The 7,393-nt window shown below is 35.5% G+C and overlaps 1 long non-coding RNA gene across 1 annotated transcript in view; it reads left to right on the forward strand.

The window, feature by feature from the left end:
• Positions 1-5,374: 5,374 nt before the first annotated feature.
• The window catches only part of LOC131526334 (uncharacterized), a 10,064-nt gene continuing 8,045 nt past the window's right edge, over positions 5,375-7,393 (forward strand). Inside the window, exon 1 of the long non-coding RNA XR_009267427.1 lies at positions 5,375-5,418. This is a non-coding gene — a long non-coding RNA (uncharacterized LOC131526334). The remainder of the gene's footprint in view (positions 5,419-7,393) is intronic.

Consider the following 7,393-nt stretch of genomic DNA (forward strand, 5'->3'; position numbering starts at 1 on the left):
TCATGCATTCCCTGGGAATCACAGCAGTGATGCTAGAGCAATGCATACTTGTTTATTGTGTGATTTATTAAAATAGCATTAAATTCAAAACGGAAGTGTGTCACGAAGCTCAGTGCAAGTACTCCATCATCCATGAGCATGCATATTACAAACGTATCTTAATATCCACACACAAGCATCTGTAGATTGAGTGGCACCCAAGCTTTTATTGATGTCTTCTCTGAGTCAGTCCTTATTGATTCATTTGAACAGACTTTTGTTCCACTCTTCAAGCCTCACTCAACCCACAAACTAATATCTCTGATCCACAGAAAACAGCTGTTCTTCCACTAGATGGCAGTCTCCATCTCTGATACTACAGATAAGCACATTATTATCACCCTGATGTGTGAATCTCATGTGAATCTCCTTTCAGTGGGTTTTCTGAATAAGGTGTTTACATGCAACAAGTTCCCCATTAAAAACAGGCTTATTCCAGGAGCGGGAATCAGGATTTGAAGAACTAATCTACTGTCTTTAAACTGAATCAGACAATCTCACTTTGGTGTTTATGTGACTCCGTACTAATCTGAATATTGCCAAATTCTGAATACAATCTGAATATTGATGTGCATGGCTATAAATAAAACTAAAAAAGTGTTTGTTTACAGTATGTTGGGTTCAGTTTGCTCTCGTGCTTCTCCCGGGTGTTTATGGGAATCTGCACTGAGAATCATGAACTTTATTCTCCTGTGCTTTGGTATGAATGTTGTGTGTGTCAAGTCAAGTCACCTTTATTTATATAGCGCTTTGAACAATACAAATTGTGTCAAAGCAACTGCACAATATCAAAATAGGAAAATAGTGTGTCAATAATGTATAATGACAAGATTAAACACTCAATTTTCAGTTAAAGGCATTTCATTATTGAATTCAGAGATGTCATTGTCTAGCTCAGTTCAGTTTAAATAGTATCTGTGCAACCAAATCGGCGATAATCGCTAGAAATGAAGTGTCCCCAACTGAGCAAGCCAGAGGCGACAGCGGCAAGGAACCAAAACTCCGTCTGTGACAGAATGGAGAAAAAAACCTTGGGAGAAACCAGACTCAGTCGGGGGTCAGTTCTCCTCTGACCAGACGAACCAGCAGTTCAGTTCCAACCGCAGCAAAGTCAGATTGTGTAAAGGACTCATCTGGTTCCCGGGGTCTTCTCCCGATGGCCGTCTAGGAGACGAGGTCTTCATTGGGGATCTGTCTCTGGGCTCATCTAGTTGTCCTGATCTCCGCTGACGTTCAGGGCTGTAGAGGTCATCTCTAGGTGCTGATCCACCATCTGATCTGGATACAGACTGGATCGGGTGGCAACGGTGATCTCGAAATAAGAAAGAAACAGACTAATATTAGCGTAGATACCATTCTTCTTACGATGTAATGAGTACATCGTGTGTTATGGGAGTGTTCCCGGTTCCGGTTGATCTAATTAATGCAGCCTAACTATCCTTTAACGGTGTGTGTGTGTGCAAGTGTCTGCTGGTCTCTCATGTCACTACATGACTTCAGATCGTAACTCAATGCTCTACGAAGAGTAGTTAACTGTCACTTACAGTTTCTCTCAGTGGCTTTGGTGCATTTCTCAGAACAGAAATGAAATTCTCAAAACTACTTGTTCAACCTCCACATCATCTAGTCACTTGTGCACATCATAAAAGTTTCTCATTCTTTTGAACAAGTTGTGATTGCTTTGGTACATTCATGCAACTGATTATGTACATCTGTCTGCGGTTTCCTACATCATCAGTTGCTATTGTCATGTTGCTCAAAATGTATTATATAGTTCTCTGTGCATAGTCTTACCCTCAAAACATCTAGTCATTAGTTCATCGTGTAAGTCATTACAGTAAATGCAAAATGGTTGATTTAGTCGTCATTTACTGTCAAGCATATTTTCTACACATCTCTGTTAGACTTTTTGTAAATTTGTCATGAACTGTGAAAGTGAATCTTGACTCTCACTAATGAAGAGAATATATCTCATGAACCTTCAATTAGAAATCATATATAGAGGACAGCACAAAGTTCCAAATTCTGACGATGGATGAACATCCAGAAAACGATCAGGGTCAACAGCCGAGAGGAAGAAGAGGAGTAAGGATGCATGGAATTGTACAGAGGCAAAACAGAGGAAGAAGAGGCCAAGGACCGAGGTGCATATCAGATGAAATAATGTTGTCAATCATGGCCTTACAATGGCTGAAGGATGCAGCTAAAAATTGGGAGATCGACCATATCCTCAATAATTCAAAAATTTTGAAACAGTCTCTTTCAATCAATATCCCACATACAGTAATGTGTAAATTTGTACTTTTGAAAGGAAAAATGGCATACATAAGAAGTGCAGCCTTCTGCATTTCTGTACAGTAACTGTCATCCAATCTGTTGCCATACTTTACATCAGGTAACACTACTGTAACAGAGTACACTGTTACACTTCACACTACTTTACATGTAATACATTCATACAAAAATAAATGTACTTTATAAATACAAATGTTCATATATTTTTTTTTCTATGTAATATTGACTCTTCTCAACAAATATCAGATTTTTTTTTTTTTTTTTATAAAACCTTAATTTCCATGGTTGACTGTCATGGTGAAAAAACAACTAAACATTTTGAGCAGTGTGGCTCACACGATGACAAAAATGCTTCATATTTTGGTGGCCAAATTACTGACACAATAACTAGGTCTTGAAGCATGAATGAAATGTTTTGGGTGAGTAACTACATTTTGCAGACATGCAATAAAGTTCTGAAGTTCCAGCAAACAGTTGTGACATTTGCACTCACAGTTTAGAGAATGTTAAGACTGTTTCGAAAAATGTGCCAAAGCAATTGAGAAAAACTTTAATGGACTTTTTAGCCAAGCTCTTCATAAAAACATGCAAAACATGCTACAAATGAATAAAATAACACATATTATACATGCAATTCATATTTTATGGTGTTTAATGATTTGTTTCAAACATTTTTAGTTTATAAACGATGACATTGTACATGTTTGAACCATTTTGTTGTTGTTGTTGTTGCATTACACAGTTTTGAGCAGCAGGTGTCGCAGCATGTGGTGTTTTGAGTGCTTAGAAACAGTGAATCATTTTGTGACTCCAACCGGTTCAACTGATTCAGAGATTCGATTCTCGTTTAAAATCATAATAATGTCCGACTTTTGGAAACCAAATAGTTCTCTCTTTAAATATGAAGAGGTCAAACAACAGATTAACAAATTAATCCAAATTTCACAAAAAGTTTATGGACGTAATTATAATAGGTCAGACATTTTAGTGAGTTGCTGTTTTCGTATCTTCTGAGGAAGATTCATTCACTTGTACCACACAGAGACATTTTGATCACATGTATTTAATGTTCATCTGATCTCATTCTGTAAGTGACTTTTCTTTCTTTTGTTGTAAAGATATTTTCTTTGGATTGTCTGACTACTCAAAAGTGAATATATAGGAAATTCATGTTTCCTGCTAAATTTCACATACATACAAATGTATTGGCTCTAAATCTCTCTTTTCTGTATTCAAAGTTGATCTAAAAAAGTATATGGAAACATAGAATTATGTTAATCCTAAAGCAGTGAAAACTGCATCTCTATATTCATCCTATGTGTCCTATTAAAGTAAAAAAAGAAAAAAAAGAAATTAATATATATATATATATATATTACATTTTTGTCAACACATTTTATCTGTGAATACATTCTTTCTTTTGTTTGTATATTTATACTACTTTAATGGCTTGATGTTTTGTACTGTTTAATTGAGCATATGCACGGAGCGCTGTTTAGAACTTCCTCATAAAGACAAGCAGCTCATAATCTGATCCAATGATTCACGATCCGATAAAGCGCTTTGAAACAATGAATCATTTTAACTAATTCCGAGTTTCGAGAAGCTCCGTTTCATCATCACGATTCAATGTGCTTTTTAAAAATCATTACAATCGATGTCGAAATTTGAAAATGAATTGCTGTTTTGAGCCGATTTTTGCTAGTGAATCGCAGACACGAGTTTGAGTACCAGTCGGAGCAGTTCCCGTAAATGACTCACTCAATTGAATTGGTTTGTCTGTTTCTCCGCTTTTCGCATCTTTAGTCATGTTTACACGACACTGTCAGCACTATTACTGGTTTAGCTCGATAGTTTTATGAGGTTAACTGAAATAAGCGAAAAAAGTATTATGTTTTCAAATAAAATACCAATATTTCCATTCCAAAGATAACATCCAACACGAATCAATGAACATATCCAGGTGAGGTAACTCCATTGTTATGACTTGTGATGTATTGTGTACATGTCTTGCTTTGCTGGTTCTTTCTCTCTCTTTTGTCCCACCCTTTCTTTCACAGGATTGGACCCTTCTAAAGTGATCTCCAGATCTGATTGGTGCTAATGGGATCAAGGAGAGGCAATAAAAGGATCTGCAGCACTCTGCTCAACTTATGGTTTCTTGTTGTTGTATTGCACATGTGCTATTGTGTGTTTGCTACAGTTAGCTTGCCTGTTGTGTGCAGTGTGAATTTTGGTTTTGAGTTGATAAGTTGTTGTCAATCTCATTTCCATTTTGTATATTTTGTTAAGTATTGTAAATACTCTTTTCCACACTTGGAAGCTGTAGGGCAGGGATAGGCAACTTCGGTCCTGGAGGAGGACTCCAACCCTAATCAAACACACCTGAAGAAGCTAATCAATGTCTTCAAGATCACTAGAAAGTTACAGGCCGAAGTTGCCCATCCCTGCTGTAGGGGGTGAGTGCCATTTTCTTTTGTAAATATTGTTTTCTCCTGTTTTTCATTAGATATGGAGTTAGGGTAACTTACTGTATCTTTATTTTGTTTTTCTTTTGTTAGGGAATTTAGTCTTTTCTGTTAGGAGCTAGCTTGGTGTTTGTTTATTGTTTTAGCCTTTGCTCACACCTGAAGTTGTGCTTTCACTAGTGGTTCTGTAAATAAATGTATAAATTAATATGAGCTGCAGCTCAAAATACATGTTTGATGGAGTTCATAGCTTAATTCATTATATTTGAAATAGTTTGAGCTGCAGTTCAGTTGCTGACAGTTCAATAGAAATCAGTTGAAACATCCAGTCTCTCATACCATTGAAGTGAATGTTCAATTTATCAGTATATATTGTAATAAATATCTGATAAATTATTGTTGTACGTGATTGTATTAGCCTATATAGAGTGATAGTCAATGTAAAAAGAGCAGATGAACACAAACAGGTGAAATGTGTTGAGTTGATTCAGTTGTGTGTTTTGTTGATCTGCTGTTTGTCAGATGTTCAGCTCTGTCTGTTCATTCTCTCCTCTTCTGCTCTGCAGGATCTGCTCATGGATTACTCTGTCGCTGGAGATCTGCTGAAGTTTGCTGAGTAAGTTTGCTGATCGTATGCTCAGTTCTACCTGCTGAGATGCTGATGGCCATTGATTCAGTCCACAGACTCGGTTCTGTGCACAGGTATCTGTACTAACACTGATCAGTTCACCCAAACATGCAAATCATGACAGAATCAAAGATTCCTTTAATGCCATCAGGCAAAGGTTTGATTCAGAAAGTTCTCTAAAAACACTGTATCTGTGAGGCTAAGCGTATCCCAGCATAATGTCCCTAGGAAAGAAAAATCTTTGTTTTATGTTGGAAACCTTTCCAGTGTAAGTTAAAAATGAATGATAATTAGATGTTACATATAAAAGAGTAGTAAAACACAGTGTTGCACATTTTATTGGTGCAAAGATGAGTGTTTATTTTGTACAACATTTGCAACTGCTTTTTATCACCTAGTTAGAAATCATCTGTTATAGAGACTACTGAACAAGACATTTAGAACTTTATTTTAAAATACAAAGTACTGAAAATCAAAATAAGGCTCTGTAAACACTTGCATTTTTACAACACTATAAGTGTGTCCCATCGGGTAATGAGAAGTCCTACACACACTAGTGGTGTTCACTTGAGCCAAATACAGGGAATCTGTCATATAAGAAGACAGCTGATCAAGAGCAAAGTCCACAAGTTGTTAGTATTTGGACAAGCCCTTCAACCTGACAGTCAAAGCATTGTGTCACGAAAGCATTGAATCAGAGGAAGACCGCGAGGGTTCAGGGTGTGATTTGGGACAGAACCAAAGAAAACTTGTCTCACGTGGAGATGCAGAATTAATTAATTTCTTCATGTATAAACTGATTAGATTGTGGGAACATCTGAAGGACTCATGGGAAAATGTTTGTTTTTAGTACACTTCACAAAACCCACACAAAAGAATCAAAGTATCATGTAAAACCCCATATAGCTATTATCTGTGAACAAAATATATGGATGCAATAACGCATAACAAAACAAAATTTAACAACAATCTCTTAAATATTTTTCTAATTTGATTAAACATTTTCATTTCATTAACATTTTTATTAAACGTGGACCTTTCCTTTCATTAAAAAGGCTAATATCTGCTATTGTAGGCTCTTGTAAATGTTAATTTAACGGTTGCTTAATGCAAATGTACTTGGCCACATTTATAAAATCAGACAATTATGTTAGATCGTCTATGCAAAGGTATTGAGACAAATTAATTCCCAATTAGGGCTTTTAAGTCCAAATGCGTTCACATATAGACACATATACAAAGTTGAAAAATACTGAAACTTTTCTTGGTAACACTTTACAATAAGGTGTCATTTGTTAACATTAGTTAATGCATTAACAAAGATTAATAAAGAGTGTAATAAATGTAGTGTTCATTGTTCGTTCATGTTAATTAATGTTAGTTAATAAAAATACAGTCGTTCATTGTTAGTTCATGTTAGTTCATAGTGCAACTAATGTTAACAAATAAAACTTGTGATTTTAATAATGCATTAGTAAATGCTGAAATTATAATGAACTAAGATTAATAAATGCTGTAGAAGTATTGTTCATTCTTAGTTCATGCTAACTAATGAACCTTATTGTAAAGTGTTACCCTTTTCTTTGCATGTTTCAGTCATTCTTTAGGAAGGATGAGCATTTATATTAATTTTCTAAGATGCATGTAACCTGAGGAGATGTGAGCACTTTTATTCTTTCAGCCAAAGCAACAGACAGAAAATTGTAGTTATATGAGTTATACAGAGCAATTTATGATATGTGTATCAATAAAGACACGGGGAAGAGACAGGCAAATCATATATTTGATTTCATATTTGTTCTAAGTTCTTAAAGCTTTTTGGAACTGTGTTGTATTTTACCTTGAGATTAATGTTTATATATATTTTTTTCTTTCTACTTTTTGATGGAAGGTGAGTTAGCCGCAACGAGCCGGTGCATGTGTTGCTTTTAATGTTAAAGCCATGTGAATAAAGTCTGTTTAC

Source organism: Onychostoma macrolepis, chromosome 19 (assembly GCF_012432095.1).
Source record: "Onychostoma macrolepis isolate SWU-2019 chromosome 19, ASM1243209v1, whole genome shotgun sequence".
NCBI lineage: Eukaryota > Metazoa > Chordata > Actinopteri > Cypriniformes > Cyprinidae > Onychostoma > Onychostoma macrolepis.